We start from the raw sequence: 19,233 nt of genomic DNA, 5'->3' as shown, positions 1-19,233 counted from the left end.
GAAATTAATTTGTCTATTGAATATGTAGATGATATTGAAAAGGGAGTGGTGGGAGGGAAAATAGGTTTCCTCCAATTTTAGGAAGGTGGAAAGTGCCAAATGCTGTCATCTTTTTTTTTTTAAGTTTTTCTTATATTTTATGCTTTATAGACTGCTTTCAATACATTTGATTCTCAACTGAGTCTGACAGCTGAACAACTGATATTCCTGGTCAAACAGATTTGATGACATGTAGAATTATTTTAATTATTTTGATATCTGGAAGGCATATTGAATAACAGATTTAAGAAATAGAAGAGACCTTAGTGATCTCCTAGTGCAGGTGAGAAAGCCAGAGAGGTGAAGGGACTTGGTTCAGTTACTCAGGTAAAGTCTTGAGCTTGAGATTCAATAGCCAGACCCTCTAGCAGCCAATCAGTGCTCTCTGACTGCCTTGGGCTGCTTTGATAAGGTTTTCCCTGGCATTTTCTTATTCCAAGTGGTAAATCAGAAGGTGGCACTTTTATATGTGCAGCCTATTCTTCTGAGGATAGAGAATTCATAATGTAAGTCTCTGGAGGGCATGGACAGTTTAATTTTTATCTTTTGTATCTTAAGTAAATTGTTTTCTAAGACAGAAAGGAGATTCTAGTCTGTATCAGTGGAGGGAGCATTCAGACAAAAAATTGTGGATACTTCAGGCATGTCACATGACAGTCTTAGAATAAATGATTTGGACTCTTTGAGAGACTTTATTGGTTAACAGACTCAGAAAACATTGGGTGTCCCAAGGCCTATGTTCCTTTACACTTGTGTGTCTTTGGAAAGTCACTTCACTTCACTTCAGCATCCTTCTGTGCCAAATGAGTGTTTGGATCCTAATAATCATAGGTCCTTAAGTGCTCTGTTTTTTATTTGATCCTTACAAAAAAATTTTTGGACCCTACAAAATAGAATATGCATTAATTCCCCATTTTGCAGATAAGGAAGCTGAAGGTCAAAAACAGTTCAAAAATTAACTCCAAATGCAGACCTAGTCATTGGAACTGTTTCATCCAGCCCTCAGTCTTCAAATTCCAGACACCTTTTCAGTCAAAGACAACACTGTATCACATCAAATACATGTCAGGATACCTGGGTTCTGGTTCTTGCTGATTGATGTATTAATTAGATTTATGACCTTAAATTATTATGCTTAATACCCAATACCCTTTGGATCTGGACTAGATAATCGCCTTCATCCCTTCCAGCTTTAACATTCTGTGATCTTTGCAGTTCCTCTAATTCAGAGAACCTGGAATCCAGAGCTTTTGGAGCTGGAGATTAACCCATAGCTGCTTAGTCAAGGAAAAGGCTTGACTATTTTTTTTTTATCATTATTATTATTTTTTTAGGCTTTTGCAAGGCAAATGGAGTTAAGTGGCTTGCCCAAGGCCACACAGCTAGGTAATTAGTAAGCATCTGAGACTGGATTTGAACCCAGGTACTCCTGACTCCAGGGCCAGTGCTTTATCCACTGTGCCACCTAGCCACCTCTAGGCTTGACTTTAGAGAGACATCTTTCTTTTTTTTTCCTAGTTTTTTTTAATTTTTTATTTTTTTGACATCTTCTTTCTTATTGGGCAGCTTCTGGTGAGGTTCTAGTCTTTGAGGAGCCTGAGGGAAGAAGACCTCCTGCAGATAAGTTTTTTCCTTTGCCAGCTTAGTTCCTCTTATTTTTAAAAAAATAAAAAGCGAGATGAGGCCACATCCAGTAGGAGCAGGGATTTAGAAATGGAAGGAACCTTAGAAGTTATTTAATCTTCCCCCCCCCCCCCAATTTTACAAAAGGTAATCTAAGACCTAGAGGTTATGATTTGCCCAAATCCCCGAGGTTGGTTGTGAAGGAGTTTCAACAGACAAGTGGATAGCAAGGGAGTTTTGGTTCTGTTCTTTTGGGGCTTCATTTTTTATGTTTTTTTTTAAAAGAAAAATTACTTAATGCAGTCATGATCTTGGTCTTTAGGAATATTTGTTGGAGATGAATGGATTCCTATTTAATTATGGGTTAGACTGGGTGACCTCTGGGATCTCAATTCCAGCTCTGAGATTGTGTGAGCCTTACCTCCCCCAGATGCTGGTTTTATTATGGTAGTGTTGTCAGGTTGAAGCTTTCATCTTCTCAGGTGTATTTCAAATCCTTTTGAGGATGTAGTTTGCCCTTTGGTAAAGCAAGCAGAATGTGCCTCCATGATGAGTGGAACTGTAATTAAAATAATAACTGCCTCCTTATAACACCTTTCATCTGAGAATCTTGAGGTGCTTTCCAAACATTCTTTATTAGCTATCATTATAATGCCCATTTTTCAGGTGAGGAATCCAGAGCCCTGAGAGGATAGAACTGAGATTTTCTTGCTGCCTGTAGAAATTCAATAAATATTAAGTGCTTCCTGTGTGCCAAGAAAGATAGATTAAAATGAAGAGGCTTTGGTCTCAAGGAACCTCTATCCTTCAGTTTTAGATTCTGTTCTAAATGGCATGAATGAAATCTAGTGACCCATGGGAAGTAATAAAATGAATTTACTAATAAGGGAGGTAAGAGGAAGGCAAGGACTTTAAGGGTCCCTTTTCTTCCATTCCCCTGAGTGATAATTGAGGTAGGGAGGGCCCCAATTTTTCCACTTGGTGATTCTATTTAATTTCCATAGGTTATTTTATAGATACTGAAGCTAGAAAGGGACTATTCCACCATCTTTATTCTATAATTGAGAAAACTGAGGCCTAGGGCAGGGGAAATAACTTAACCAAGGTGACACAGTAAGCAGAGACAAGATTCAAAGCCAGGTCCTCTGACTCTAAATCCACTTCTCTTTTCCTAGACACTTCAATGCCTCCAGCATGAATTAGCATGTTGGAAACCATCCAGTTCTTTTCAAATTCACTCTAGTTTAATGTATTGCTTTGAGTGATGTCAGCCCTAGGAACTGTGACATCATTAAATGGAACAGGTCAGAGGAAAAGTAGATTCCTGGGTCCATTAAAGGGACCTGGTTGTTCGCCTTGACAAGATGGAAAATGTCCAAAAGAATGTGACAGGTAACTAGGCCTTTGACAAAAACTTGTGACAGAACTTGCAAGATTAAAACTGGGATGCACAGCTAAAATGTCAACCCATGCCAACTCTCTTGAGGACCATATGTCCAGTTTTAACACAGAAATATTCACTGATCAAATAACCATAATGTGAAAATGCTGGTTGGGCTCTGGAGAGCACACCCTCACAACAGTCCTAGGTCTTTGAACATAGTCTCTTTTTTTCTGGCCAATTAGGAGCAATAGCAATACTGCAGTGAAAAGCACTGGTCTGAAAGTCAGGAGACAGGGATTCTTGTCGTAGATCTTCAGTTATCTTGCTTTGTGACCTCTTGACCAAGAGGTCTGGGTCTCTTTCCCCATTCCTATTTGAAAAACTAGGTAGATAAATTAGAAGAACTCTTAAGCTATCATTCTAATGGTAATTTTCTCTAATTTTAGGATTAGCTCAGTTGGTGATCCTCAGGGTCCTGGTCATAGAGTCAGTTCTCACACCATCCTGCCTCATAGCTTTGATGTGGCCACAGATGGCACTCCTTTTGCTACCTGGGGAACAAGGGAGTGTTATTGACTCAGTTTAACACAGTCTTGCTACTAGTAAACAATTAAAACAATACAGTTCTGGGCCTCAGTTTCTATACCTATAAAAATGAGAGGAATAGAATAGCTCTCTCAGTTCATTTTCCAGCAGTAGGAATGTTCACTTTGAATAAGAAATATAGTACACACTTTATAATTAGTTTTAGTATTGATTTTTTTTGAGGTCTCCATCTGGGAAATCAGAGTAGAAGACACCTGCTGAAGATGCAGATTGGTTTTCAAGAATGTAAAATACCTTTGTCTAAGTAGCTACTTACTTGGTGGGGGAGGAGGGGGATCTAGATGGTGCAGTAGAGCACAGGCTTTGGAGTTCGGAGTTCAAATCCAGCCTCAGACACTTCATATTCAGTGGCTTCGTGACCTTGGGCAAGTCACTTAACCCTGATTGCCTTGCATTCAGGGCCATCTCCAGTCATCCAGATTCATATCTGGCCCCTGGACCCAGATGTCTCTGGAGGAGAAAGTGAGGCTAGTGACTTAGCATATCACCCCCCCCCTCAAATTCAATTCATGTCATTGTTAATATCATTTTCTCTAATGTCATGGTGGTCTTTGAGAATGAAGGACAAACATTTACTTGGTGACTGGACTACAGTTTTTTTACCTTAGTCCCACCCATCAGAGGTATACACTACAGCTTGGGTCACTTTGGAGGTTTGAGTTCAATCTAAATATAAATGACTGCTGAACTTAAGTGGATTTCACCATTTCAAATGGGAAATAGAAACTTTGAATTCCTTGAACTTAAATCTTAAACTGTTTATTCGGTCCTTTGATTCAGTTTTTCATTAATTTTAGAATCTGTGTGTTTGGATTCTTCTTAGTCCCTTCAACCCTTCTAGTACAGGATTATTTTTAGATTGAGTATTTGAAGCTTTTCCTTCTGTTAAAATTTCCATCATGACATTTCTCATACTTTTGTGTATCTATCTCATGGTGAATATTTTGCAGATATGATTTAGATGTCAGAAATGGATGATTGATTGGCAGTACTAATAACGAAATATGGAATCTGTTGAAAAAGTGGGCAAAGAAGAGAAAGAAGAGAAAGAAATGGAGAAATGAAACTTTCATGAGCCTCAGTTCCCTTGTAACAACACAAGATGGATGTCATCTATACATGGAATCTTCTGGTTTAAAATCTGACCGAATATACTCTGGTTTTGATTTGCCCCATTTGCTTTCTGTGGTTGTGGAGTGATTTATTTGAAAAGGAGACACATAAGTGAAGTGTAAAGAATCCTGGTCTTGGAGTCAGGAACTTGGGTCATTATCCCAGCTCTTAGTTGTGGGACCTTGTAAAAATCATCGAACCTTCCTGGTTTTTCCCTTCTGAAAATGAGAAGATTGGATCAAATGAATTCTGCAATCCCTCCTATATCTAATGCAGCTTGATGTGTAGTGATGTACTTGGAGCCAGGAAGACCTGACTTCAAATCCTGCCTCAGACTCTTACCTTTGTGACCTTTGTTAAGTCACCTAATCTCTCATAATAATAGCTTCCATGTCACAGGACTGACATGTCAAATAAGATAACATGTAAAGTGCTTTGTTTCTAAAGGTCTCTATAAATATTGTTCAGTTGTTTTCAGTCACATCCAACTCATCATGACTCTTTTGGGAGGTTTTCTTGGTAGCGATATCGGAGTGGTTTGTCATTTCCTTCAACTCATTTTACAGATGAGGAAACTGAGGCTAGTAAGTGTCTTGAGGTCAGATTTGAATTCAGGAAGATGAATCAGGAATTCCTAGCTCTAAGCCCAGCATTCTATCAACTATGCCATCTAAACCATATAAATATTAGATATTAGTAATAGTGGAATAATATTTTCTATGATGGATTCCCTGGAAAAGATAATTTAAGTAATTTCAACCACATCTTGCTCTTTTAGTTCTGTTGTGTGGCAATTTTTTTGTAACATAAGTTGCTTGTGCTCTATAAATAAAGTAAATGCTGACCTTTCCTGTCAAGATAATTACAGTAAAATTTGTTAGATGATATGGCCTAATTCTGTTTTATAAAAGATTTTTATATATGGTAGATAATAAGATCCCATTTACTTAGAGATTGTGAAGTGGCATCTGTTCTTGGGAATAGAAGTATGTACAGCTGAGCTTGTTGGCATGATTTGGTTGGGTCCAATATGGGGGAAGCATTTATCTCCCTAAGTCCTCTTCTTAACTTAGTCCTGTCTAGCTCTTCACTCAAAGAACCCAAACTTTTATTCATTCCAACTCCCTATACCTTTGCTTTTGTTAGTTCTTCCACCTGGAAAAAAATGCCTCCATTTCCTTGCAGAAATACCTCATTCTCTTAAAAATTTCTGTAATACATGTTTTCAGCTTGTTATTAATTCTTCCAGAAACCTTCTATTGTCTCTTCCCATTCTTCAAGATAGCAGTGTGTTCCCTCCTCTGAACACTTCAGCTCCTTCATTACTCATTTACTTCATTACTCCCTTGGCGGATTTTCTCACACAACCCTTTCATCCTTGACTTTGACCTTCCTCACAAAGTCATAAGACTCTGACTTCCCTCTGACTTGAGGAGATGGGACCTTACAGCTTCCTCCTTTTAAAAATCTATAGTAGAAAGGGCTCAGTAATATTGTCTAGAGTCTCTTCTCTCATGGAACTTACTTTTTTTTTTTTAGTTTTTTTGCAAGGCAGTGGGATTAAGTGGCTTGCCCAAGGCCACATGGCTAGGTAATTATTAAGTGTCTGAGGATGGATTTGAACTCAGGTACTCCTGACTCCAGGGCCAGTGCTCTATCCATTGTGCCACCTAGCCACCCCATGGAATTTACATTTAACTGAGAGAAAACATGTCCCTAAATTAGGGACAAGATAATTTGGGGAAAGAAATAACACTAGTGAGAAGGATGGTTGGAGAAAGTTAAACCTGAGCTCAGAGCTTTAAAGGAAGAGTTAGAGATTCTGAAAGGCAGAGTAAATTAACCCATTTATTTGTCATTTGTCTTTTCTCCTAAAAAGATGAACAGTGGGTTGAAGGGCTGGCCCATGAAAAGAAAGGCTTATATGATGCTTGTTCGTTGTCTTTAAATACTCAAAGGGTACTTTTTTTTTTAGGTTTTTTGCAAGGCAAATGGGGTTAAGTGGCTTGCCCAAGGCTACACAGCTAGCTAATTATTAAGTGTCCCAGACTGGATTTGAACCCAGGTACTCCTGACTCCAGGGCCGGTGCTTATCCACTGTGCCACCTAGCTGCCCCAATCCTGTAATTTTCTTGATGTTGCTTAGATCACCCACTCAAAGGGATACTTGAAAGAATTTCAAGAGAAAAAAAACAAAGACTATATATTTCTAGAGCAGGGTATTATACTCGTAGGAAATCCCCTGCAGAGGCTGCTTTTTTTTTTTTTAGGCTTTTTGCAAGGCAGATGAGGTTAAGTGGCTTGCCCAAGGCCACACAGCTAGGTAATTATTAAGTGTCTGAGGTTGAATTTGAACTCAATTCCTCCTGACTCCAGGGCCTGATCCTCTGTGCCACCTAGCTGCCCCAGAGGCTGCACACATTACCATTATCTCTCACAGTGTGTGTTTTTTTAGGGTTTTTGGTTTTTTTTTGCAAGGCAAATGGTATTAAGTAGCTTGCCCAAGGCCACACAGCTAGGTAATTAGTAAATGTCTGAGGCCTAGGTTTGATTTGAACTCAGGTACTCCACTCCAGGACCCAGTGAGTGCTCTTATCCACTGCACCACCCAGCCGTCCCCAGATTACTTTTTTTAATTATTCTTTTTTTAATTAAAGATTTTATTTATTTTGAGTTTTACAATTTTCCCCCATCTTACTCCCCCCCCCCACAGAAAGCAATTTGTCAGTCTTTACTTTGTTCCATGTTGTACATTGATCCAAATTGAGTGTGATGAGAGAGAAATCCTATCCTTAAGGAAGAAACAAAGTATAAGAGATAGCAAGATCAGACAATAAGATAGCAGTTTTTTTCTAAATTAAAGGTAATAGTCCTAGGTCTTTGTTCGAACTCCACGGTTCTTTCCCTGGATATAGATGGTATTCTCCATTGCAGACAGCCCCAAATTGTCCCTGACTGTTGCACTAATGGAATGAGCAAGTCCATCGAGGTTGATCATCACCTCCATGTTGCTGTTAGGGTGTACAGTGTTTTTCTGGTTCTGCTCATCTCACTCAGCATCAGTTCATGCAAATCCCTCCAGGCTCCCCTTCTGGTTTCTGATAGAACAATAGTGTTCCATGACATACATATACCAGTTTGTTAAGCCATTCCCCCAATTGAAAGACATTTACTTGATTTCCAATTCCTTGCCAGCACAAACAGGACTGCTATGAATATTTTTGTACAAGTGATGTTTTTTACCCTTTTTTCATCATTTCTTCAGGGTGTACACCCAGTGATGGTATTGCTGGGTCAAAGGGTCCAGGTTACTTCTTGAAAGTCCCTTCTAACACCCTGCAATTGTAAAACTCAGAGCAAATACCCACATTTGGGAGAGAGCTCTCTAGTTTTTGAATTCAAATTAAATGGAAATTTTTTCTTATAAGTCCCCTTCTCACGCCCCGCCCCCTCTTTCCAAGTAGCTAGCATTCTTATCAGTCTTTGGTAATATGTGAGGTTGTTCTTTGTGTTCAAATATAAGCTTTTGTTTTATTTAAAATGCAAGATGTATAAATACTCACTTTTCCAGAAGACTAACTTAACAAAATGTTCCTCCCCACCTGAATCTCCACTCCAACTTCTGAGTGTTTCACTAGTCTTGAACTCTCAATGTGAATAAAATTTTCTTCTTTGTCCTTGCCCTCAAAGCCAGAGGCAAGAATTTTGTGCAAATTCTCATCATTCTCTGTGACAGATTTCTTCTATAAGACTCTCTGTGAAGAAAGAAGACAAAAATGATAATAACTGAATCTGTTCGGAAAATTTGAATGATAGTTCTTTTTTTAGTATTTTAAGACTAACTTTAGCAAATTATCTTCTTCACAGCAATCCTAAAATGTCCCCTAGTTCTGCCATTTATTACTTTTGTTATCTTGGGCAAGCTTTTTAAACTTTCTTGGTCTCAGTTTCCTTCTTTGTAAAATGAGATGATTTTTTTAAAAAATTTGAGTGGTAGGTACATTGTTGTAGAGTTATTATTCTTTTTACAAATGAGAAAACTTGATATTCCTGGAGGATGCGTGTTAGTTAGTTAGGACACATAACTAAGAGATGTTGGAATTGAGATTCAACCCTATGTCTTTGATCACTAATTTTTCCTACTATATTGTGCTGTATCCTATACTTTTTCACTGGGTTGGAATAGTGAGCAGGGAGAAATCACTTGGAATTTGGTTTTAATTTCAGTTTTTTAGGGAATAGGGATCATTATACAGTTGTCTTTGACTAAAAATGGACAGGTCGTGGGATTTTTTAGACTTTATTCAGTCATAGAGAAGGAAGATGTTTTGTTGTTCTGTGCCATTTGTCTAACCTAGGCTACTTTTCCTTATATAGCACCTGACAGTATAACAAATGAAGGCATAGAGATGCCCTAGATGCTGTGTCTTCCAACCCTTCTCTAATAATAGAGTTGTGGTACTGAGCAAAGACGCAGGAGTCCTAGATTCTTGCCCATTCAGCTATCAGATTAAGTAAATGTGCTGTTGGAAAAATAAAGGACTGAGTCAAGAAAGGTTCTATAATTGATTTTCAGACTTCACGAGATGTTCCTTGTAATTTCTTTCTGCAGCTCCATTTACTCTTTCAGTGAGGAGGGAGGAGTAGGATGTGATGATGATGATGATGATTTGCCATTGTGCTTATGAGAGACACTCATCACTTTTTGCTGATAATAATTGTGTAACATAACACAGCCTCAACGAGAGATTCAGGTTTATGCCCCTTGAGAATGCCCTAGGAATAGGGATTAGAATCTCGGCGATCAAGATCATCTTTATAAGTTCGAAAATCAGAATTGTTAGGGAAAAAATAGCATTGTTAACTGTAATGAAATCAAGATAAGAATAACTCCCATCTCTTCAGGGGTCTAAAGGGGTGGAAGAGAGACAAAGATACACACACACACACACACACACACACACAGATTACATTTCCAAGGACATATTGCATAGCCTTCATAAATGTCATCACAGACTTAACTTAATATCCTTCAGTTTGTAGCCCTTAAAATAAAAATTTTGATATTCTTAATGCTGACCATTATATGTTGACAGTTATTGAAGAGATTTTAAAACCATCAAAGAGAGAATTACATGCACCACAATTTTATGCTTGAGAGGTCCTGTTGTTCTTTGCCCTGATCACGCATAGACCTGAGCTGCTTTATTCACTTCTAACCCTACTTTAGTAAGGGATACATTGACATATTGGAGCCAATCCAGAAAATAATAGAATTTAGAGACAGAAAAAGACCTTAGAGATCATTTAATCAAATACCCTTATTTTACAGGGAGAAAAAAATTGAAACCCAGAGCAAGAGATTTGCCAAAAAGTCACAAATTGTGGCAATTCAGACCCAGATCTTCTTACTTAAAAAACTGTACCGTAATAAGAGTTGGGTTACATATTAGCTTGCAGAAGAAAAACTACAGGGCAGGGAGGCATTGGGGGGAATGGGGTGTCTTCTGATCTGTGAAGAGTTGTTCTAAGGAAAAAAGAATCAGACTTGGTCCAATTGGCACCAGAGACTAGTTTAGGACCAATGAGGAGAAATGACAGGAAAGCAGATTTTTGGCTTCATGTAATATGAAAATCACATAAGACTTTCAGAAAGGAGTGGGATCACCATCAGCAAACATTTTGAAGTGGAAATTAGAGTGTGGTATGGTCTATTGGATTTAATTGTGTAGTATCTAAAACTGGAGGTTCTAGATTCACATTCCAACTACTTGTTAAATACTCTACTTTGTGACCTTGAGATGGTTCCTCATCTGCAAAATGAAGGCTTGGACAAGATGACCTTTAAGGCTTTTTAGCTTGAAGTTGTTCTTTTGTTTGGAATGATGAGAATGGATGACAATAAGATCATTTGTTGTGGTATTTTTGTTTTGTTGTGATTTTAGGTTTTTGCATGGCAAATGGGGTCAGGTGGCTTGCCCAAGGCCACACAGCTAGGTAATTATTAAGTGTCTGAGACCCGATTTGAACCCAGGTACTCCTGACTCCAGGGCCAGAGCTTTATCCACTGTGCCACCTAGCTGCCCCCCTGTTGTGAAGTTTTGAAAAGGGATTTATATTCAAGGTAGATTTGAGAATAGAGTATGCCTATGGTCCTTCTATCTCAGAAATTTTATATTTCTTTGAAGTTATATTTCTTGGAAGTTATTTGAAGTTAAAGCAGATATAGATTGCAATATAGGGTCCTGAATATTTCCAATGTTGTTTTCTTAGACCTAACAAGGGACACAACTGGATGACATTTTGACTAAATGGATATAAGTAAAATGCCATATTTATAAAGTAGTGTGTCTCCTTGACTTCCATCACTAACTACATGGCTTTCCTTTCAGTCATCTGAGGTCAGTCTGTATTGGTTGCATTGCTAATGACCCAGAGATACTGTATCTGAGTGACTGAGAGCCTCTTCAAAAGTCTTACAGCTCAACGAGAAAGTGGAGAAGCAGCTGAGGAGGTTTTGACAGAAATGAATGTTAAAGTGATAAATTTCAGAGGAAAAATTGCGAAGTGACCTATATGTTGTCAGCAAGAGATGTGAAAATAACTGATAACATGGGGAATTCTGTGCAAGCAAGGATAACAAAAATGGGCAGGCATCCATCTCTCCATCCATCCATCCATCCATCCATCCATCCATCATCTTTCTACTTGAGCTTGGAACTCAAATAACCAATGAGAACCCCATGCTATCTTGTCAGGGCAAGATAACAAGCCAAGATGGGAATCTCCCAAGTGTGGGAGCTCCAATTATCTCCCCAGGATAATGCCTAGATAAAGCCAGGCCTAGGTCTTGTTTTGAGTGCCTTGTATAGAGTCCAGAGCAGTCTTCAGTCAACTAAAGTATATAACAATAGTTATATGAAAGGCCTGTCATAGGTATGAAGTACCCCACATGACATGATCTGGACCAGCATCACCTCACAGGAGCATCCTGGATATTTTTTAAGCAAACTCTACTGTGGTTTTGCAAATGTCTGCTGTGAAATCCCTTTGTCAATTGTAGAATGACTGATTGGTAACAATATATTTTAGTGCTTGAGCCCCAGTCTGTCTGCCATTGGCACATCCTTTATAACTTTCATATTAAAAAATATCCTTTGTAACTACCTGCTCTAATTGTAACCTTGTTCTGCTATATTGTGTTTGTTGGAAGTGGTGTGATTGTATTGGGGGGGGGTACAATATATTTCTGCCTTCAGGAAGCTATAATCTGGATAGGGAATGAGACAGACATACAGGTAAATAGTATAATACCAGGCCATTCAGTTCCCACAGACATAATGAACTCATGTGTAATAATTGCTGGGAAGCAACCTGGAATAGGATTTTGGTTCAGATCCTTTTTAGGTACAAACTGGCTGCATGACTGAGGAAATCACTTCTCAGTGGTCTAGGCAACCTTAACACTAAATGTTGCAGAGATGGTCCTGATCTGCAATGACAGTGGTAATATCCTTACCATGGAGACCCTAGCTTTATAAGTACCAAGTAGACTTAGTTGACCTCATAGAAGGGAAAGAGTAATGGGGTCTTTTTTCTGCTAATAGTGTTACCTTAGGTGATTTTTATCACAAAGAATACCAGAAATCGTATCATCCAACAAACTTTCTTTGTTTTGCTAGGCAATGAGGTTGAGTGACTTGCTCAGTATCACACAGCTAGGGAATTAATAAGTCTCTGAGGTCCAGTTTGAACTTAGGTCCTCCTGATTCTGGGACTGGCGCTCTATCCACCTAGCTACCCTGCATCCCACAAACTTTTTTAACAGCCGTTATCATACTCTTATGATATTTGCTTTGAAGTGTGAACAAGACCTCAAACCTGTCTTATTATCTTAAATGGTTATTTTTCTATATAGTGATTCATAATAGAATGGAGTAATGAAAATCCTGTTTTCAAGCCTTTATTGTTGAATCTCTTCAAGTTGTGATCATTTTTTTTCTTAATAAGAATAAGCAGAATGAATGTAATTGAATTTGAGTTAAATTCTGTTAGATTGAACCTTTTGTGGAGCCCTTGTTCTAGTCTGTCAATAATCACCAACTAGCTCTCATCCTGTATTGCTGTACAAAAGTATAAGATTGGTGTTTACTGTTTATGGCATAAGCGCTATAGCTGATCACTCAAAGCCAGTCTTGGGTTACTGCAGAGTTTGTGTCCAACTGACTAAGGTTTTCTCCATGCTACATATACTTGCCATTGCCTTCCCTCATCACCATTGTAACATCTAGTCTATAATTTATGATCATCTGGCACCCAATCAACTCTCAATGTTTTTAGCCCAATAGAAAAGCAGGGATGTCTAGCTTCTTTTTAAAAAATTGCCAGTTCTGAATTTAGAGGCAGTTTGCTTACATATAGGATGTGTTGTTTCTAATATCTATTGGCTTAAAGTTTTTAGGAAAAAAGTTTCAGGTTTTCTTAAGAGTTTTAATAAAAAGATTGTTTTATGAGAGTACCAAAAATTTGACTTAGTCTGCAATTTTATTTTTTATTCCAAAGATATTTATTGAGTGCCTTCTGTGTGTAGAGCTAGAATAACAAGAGGGATAATTTGATTGGTACAGAGTATGTATAAAGCTAGAAGGTAGATTGGAGTAAACTTGTGAAAGAATTTAAATACAAGAGAAATAGTATTCAATCCTAGAGTTATTCGGGAACCACTAGAGTTTCTTTTCTTCCCTAATGTAACTGTCTCTGTCTCTGTCTCTGTCTGTCTTCCACCCTCCCCCCCTTTTTTTTGGTTGAGCAGGGTAGGTCAGAATTGTAGTTTAGGAATAATACTTTAGCAGTCACAGGGAGGATGGATGAGAAAAGAGCCATGAAAGTAGGATTATTACTGAGTGGTAGTACAGATAAAAAGTGTCTGAACTAGAGTAGTGGTTATATGAGTGGAGATAATGGAATACGTACTGAAAATGTTGTGGATTGAGTTAGATGTAAGATCTCTGGAGAAAATAATTGAATGAACATTGAAAGGAGTAGATATATTTTTCAGCATTGCATAGATAGGAACTTTTTAAAAATCAGCTGTGCTTGGACTTAATGCAAATGTACAAAAACAAAAATATTAATACATATTTCACTGATTATAGTGCAGCAAAAATATACTCAACAAGAGAGGTATTTGTAGAGAGAAGAGGATTGGAGATTTTATGATGTGCTATTGAATTAGAGATATAGGAGAGGAAGGGAGAAGGAGCATTTACATTACCCCCCTACTATGTGTGCCACAGGATGATGCTAAATGCTTTTTACAAGTAATGAATCATTTGATTCTCACAAAAACCATGTAAGGTGAATATTATAAGGAGAGGAAAAAACAGATTTCATGACTTGCCCAAGGCATCTGGTTATCTAGAGTATTATTACATAGGGATAATAATTGAATCCATCAGATATTATAAAATCATCAAAAGAATGTAAAGGGAACTAGGACCGAGACTGCTAGTGAACTCACAGTCAGTAGGGGTTGGATATGAGTGATGATTTGGGGTAAAAGAATTGGGGAAAGGAGGGGTAGGCAGGGTGAGAACAGAAAGAGGAATGTTAGGAAAACAGGAAAGAAAATGGTATAATTTTATGGCGAAGTAAAGAAGGATGAAGATTTAGAAAAGGCCATTGGAACTTAAATGTTGTTTCTGTCCTGCCCTGAGGTACCCAAAATATTGAGATTCCAACCTTGGAAGTTAGAACATTTAGGGTTAGCTCTACTTTACTTTTTATAGTGAACTTCTGTGCCTCTCCCATCTTTAGGTTGCAGGGCTATAACCCTCCCACCTTCTTTGATCTGTACAGACCCTTTCTGTGGTTTATATTATTGAGAGTTGGGAAAGTGTAATGAGGTTAGAGCAAACAACCTGAAGTAGGGTTACTTCCTGGAAAGGTGGCATTTTGCTTATTTAACCCACAGGTAAAAGGGCTGGGCATCTTAGAGCCCAAACTGGAAGGAGGAGAATGTGGCTTTCCCAAATCCCCTGGCTCCCTTACCGGCCTGTTGGTCAAAGCTTAATCAAAGAAGAGGATCTTGGGAAGCATGGGGATGGGGGACTTTCTCAACTGCCTGGCCCAATTTAAACCTAGAATGACTGACCCTGGTGGAAAGCTACCCCATTCTGTCATCCCCAGTGGACTTCCAGCCTGTCTCTGGATATAAAGGCCTGGACTAGGTTCCACTTCATGTTATCTCAGGCACAAACTTCTCTAGTACCATGCCAAGATTGAAAAAGTGCAGATCCAGGCTTGTGTCTTCCTCCACCTCCATTATGATTATCAATCAGTATGCTGTTGATCTCTGAAATGAATATGTAACTCAGGGCCTAAGAGTGAGATGAGGTTATCTTTCAAATTCTCCCTGGAAATAAACTTTGCCATGAGAGTTTCTGTTTTATGACATCTCAGTTTTGGGAGAGAGATTAGAGGTCATTTATTTCCAACTTCTAAACATTCATTCATTGCATTTATATAACCATGCCTAACAGTGCCAGTCATATGTAGCACTTAAATAATTGTTTATTTTTTTATTTAAAATTTATTTTATTTTCCTCCTGACTCCAGGGCCAATACTCTATGCTCTTCAACACTTAGCTGTCCTTTAAAATTTTTATTTTCCAACCAACAAGAATTTGTTCTCTCCCCTTCTACTTAGAGTGGACTTCATAGCACTTTTAGGACCCAGTAATCTCTGGCCTGAAACACTTATCTCATCTTTTCCTCTTACTTCTTGCAGGCCAAATTCTAAATCTGGATACGGAGGTCTGACCTTATCTCAAGCCTTCAGGTTGGTGGTTTTCATAATTTGATCCAAATGTGCCAGTAGGAGGTTAAGAAAATTGGAAAGGGCATTGACTCTGAAATCAGAGAATTTGGTTTCATATGCATTTCTGATTACTTTCTGTGTGACTTGCCAAATTATTTAACTCCTTTGGGTTCTCAGTTTCCTCATATTTAAATGAGAGGGTTGAATTATAAGGCCAGTGAGACCTCTTCCAGTTTTAGTCCTGCTAATGTATGGCTACTTTAAGACTTTGAGTAGAGCCAACCCTCTCCCAGCCTTGAGATGACATTAAACTTGAAGATACATCAGACAAATTTAACATGCATCTTCTCTCCTCATCTTAACTTCCACTACAGTTCATTCTTATTAATTCATGTTGCATAGGTTATACTAATAGGTTTCAAATTTGTCCTCTTGCCTCCATTTTCCCTCTTCTCTAAGTCTTCCTTCATCTGGCTATAAAAATAATATTACTAGTAAATAGATCAACTCATCCATAGTCAAAAATCTTGAGTGGTTCCCTATAACCATAATAACATAAAATATGAACTCCTTTTGAAATAACTGACCCTCTCTTTTCCACAACCTTTGATTTTTCCATTACTCAGACTTCCTTTTGGTAATTTTTTTTTGTCTTTACCTTTTTGTAGTCATTGTGTATATTCTCTCTTTTTTCCTTTATCAATTATATGCAAATCTTTTCACATTTCTTTGCATATCCTCACATCATTTTTCCAGACCACATTTCCAATCTACCCTTCTCCTTTTATCCTCTGCTCCAATCCTGGAGGACATTCTTGTCTTTACACCTTTTTTACTGCTTAGGACTCAACTCAGTTATTTCCTCCTACTTGCTGTTTGTCTTTCATTCTTGAATAGTAACAAGATATCAGGGATATAATGCTGTGACATGCATGTGGATTAGATAAAAGTGAGGGAGAGCTGCACAAAGTCAGCAACCTCACTTTCTCCTCCTCACCTGTCCCTGATTCATTATCTTGTTGAAACTGATCTTTCTCTTTGCTTTTCCACAAGCATTTTAATAATAATAATGACACCATTAACAACAGCTTATATATATATATACACATACATATATATACATATATATAATCACTTTACAGTTTTACACATTTTACTTGATCCTTAAAACAATCTTTCTAGATAGGTACTCTTATTATTCCCATTTTATAAAGGAGGAAACAAAAGCAGACTTGTCGAATGTCAGATAGTTAGTATTTGAGGCAGGATTTGAACTGTGGTTTTCCTGATTCCCTCCTCAACGTGTTCTATCCCTTCATTATGTTACGTACCTCCTTGGATCCCCCTTTCATCTTTATTGTATTCTGCCTCCTTATTTTATATTCCTTCTCTATTAGACCATAAGCTCTTTGTGGTCAGGGACTGTCATTTCCCATCCTTGTAGCCCTAGCACTGTAGGTACTCAGAAAATGTTGATTGAAATTTAGGTCTTCATTACTAAATCATCTCCTGACAGGCCTCTCTTTGATTCTCTTCACTTTCCAATCCCATTCTCTTCTTTGGTGCCCGAGTTATTTTCATCATCATGGTCATCATTGTCATCATCTTCTTCCACCCTTCTAATAACATTCTCCTATTAAAACTCAAATGCACCCTGTTACTTACTGAATAGAATTATAAATTCATGATTTTAGCATTCAAGGCCACCTTCCCTATTCTGACTCTTAACTTTTTCCTAAGATTTTGAGTTCCACAATTTTCTCTCTCCCTTTCTTCCCTCCTTCCTCCTCTTGACAACAAGAAATCTGATACACATTTTACATGTACAGTTATGTTAAACATATTTCCATATTTGACTCCCAATTTTTTTCATCCAAATTAAACTAACCCCCTTTATGGATTCTGCTGTAGATAAGTTGTTTGACTTTAGCTTTCATTCTAGTCCTTTGGTATATGAATGTTTGCTGCTTTTGGAAACTCGTTAGTTGTTCATGTTTCTCAAAGAATTATCTTGTGTTTAGACTATATTTCTCTACATATATCTTCTGAAGTTCCTACTGTTCCTTTCATGCCTGACTCAAGTGCCACCTCTCTCAGGAAGTCCTCTTCGATAAATGGGGAGATTATATATATGGTCCCTTACACCAGTGTTAACTGATTAGCAAATGATGGTTGAATTGAATTTCCCCACCTCCACTATGAAAGTGGATCTCTCCCTCTTCAAATTTCTAGTGCACTTTTCCTGGCCCTCTTTTTTCTATTTATCACACCTCCCTCATGTTATAGTTACTATTGTATGTACCTCCTCCTTCCCTATTAGATTGTAAGTTCCTTGGGGAAAAGAACCTTGCACATATTAATATAGTAAGTATTTGGTGAATTAAATTTAATTTTTTTCCTTGCAATCTATCTGAAATTTCAGCCAAATGAGAACCCTGCTCAGAGAAATGTTTCATTAACGTTACTAAAATTACTTATGTAGCCTTATGTTTTATGAAGTATTTGTGGTTTTCATTTCTCTACTGCCTATTGTTCCTTGCTTCCCCACACAAATTTGTTTTCTTTTTTAAAACGTTTACAATGGGTCACCTCATATCAGACTAGTAGGTAAAGAACAGGTGTCCTGGTCAGGTAGGAAGATAATGGGAGTAAGTCAGGAGCTCTTGTCTCTTGCATTAAGTCTCTCTATAACCTTGGGGTAAGCCTTCTAGGCTTCATTTTTCTCTTCTGTAAAATGAAAATATTTATTTAGATATTTTAGAATTAACTTCACTTAAAAAAAAAACCTCATAAGATTCTAAACAGATTCCCCCCAAAAGAAACTGTTTAATATATGCAGGTGGTGAATTGTCGAGACTAAGGCTAGAGAAAGAGCACTTTTGAATATACCACTTTTCTGTAAATTGATGCTGCTTGGGGAGCTAAGTTGTCAATTTTATTGATCTCTAGCTACTACTTCGTAGAAAACAAAGCTGAAAAGTGGCACCACTTTTTCAGTCTCCATTGGTTATTCTTGCACTTTTGAAAGGAAGCATTTACACAGACAAAACTTGACTCAACCCAAACCCCCTAACTGCTACTGATCTTGAACACCTTGGCTTCTTCCCCTGGCCCTGCCCTGCTCTGCCCTCAAAGGGCTGTGTGTACATTTGGCACAGTGCCTCCTCTTGACTTCCTCTGGCAGACTGCTGTAGAACCCATAGTTATGACTCCCCTGAGATCACTTCCTCCCTAAGAACAATGGAGGTATTTGTACACCTGCCTCTGAGGAAGCCCAGAGCCAGAACTATTTAGCTTCCAGACCTTCTGGCCTTCCTTGCTTAGTTTTGGTTCAGAGCTGCTAGAAGCAGCCATTTGGATTTCTCCCACTTACTATGCCAGCACTAGTATGTGGTAAGGATTGTTATTATTATTAGCAGTGTCCTGCTTCCCTATGCTGATTTGATACTTGGGCAAAGGTCTGGCTTTCTTCCCTCCCTAGAAATGTTAAGAGGGTCAAAAAGAGTCAAGAGACCAGGACAGTTCCTTTGCTTAGGGGTTAATCTGCAGTCTGTGTGTGTGTGTGTGTGTGTGTGTGTGTGTGTATTAAGATTTTTGCAAGGCAAATGGTTAAGTGGCTTGCCCAAGACCACACTAAGTTATTATTAAG

At 38.1% G+C, this 19,233-nt stretch overlaps 1 protein-coding gene across 7 annotated transcripts in view; it reads left to right on the top strand.

Moving 5' to 3' along the window:
• The window catches only part of CSNK1G2 (casein kinase 1 gamma 2), a 91,179-nt gene that overhangs the window by 20,827 nt on the left and 51,119 nt on the right, over positions 1 to 19,233 (top strand). For 4 of the 7 annotated variants that reach the window (XM_074204655.1, XM_074204660.1, XM_074204657.1 and 1 more), the window contains exon 2: positions 15,555 to 15,605. The exons of 1 other annotated variant lie outside the window; for it this stretch is intronic. The gene's annotated coding sequence lies outside the window, so the exon portion shown is untranslated. Of the gene's footprint in view, positions 1 to 53; positions 3,055 to 15,554; positions 15,606 to 19,233 lie in introns of those variants that run through there. 2 more of the 7 variants (XM_074204656.1, XM_074204659.1) reach the window with 2 other exon arrangements.

This window comes from Macrotis lagotis, chromosome X, assembly GCF_037893015.1.
Source record: "Macrotis lagotis isolate mMagLag1 chromosome X, bilby.v1.9.chrom.fasta, whole genome shotgun sequence".
In the NCBI taxonomy this organism is placed as follows: domain Eukaryota; kingdom Metazoa; phylum Chordata; class Mammalia; order Peramelemorphia; family Peramelidae; genus Macrotis; species Macrotis lagotis.
Note: the sequence above shows the minus strand (reverse complement) of the source record. Positions and strands in the feature narration are given on the sequence as shown.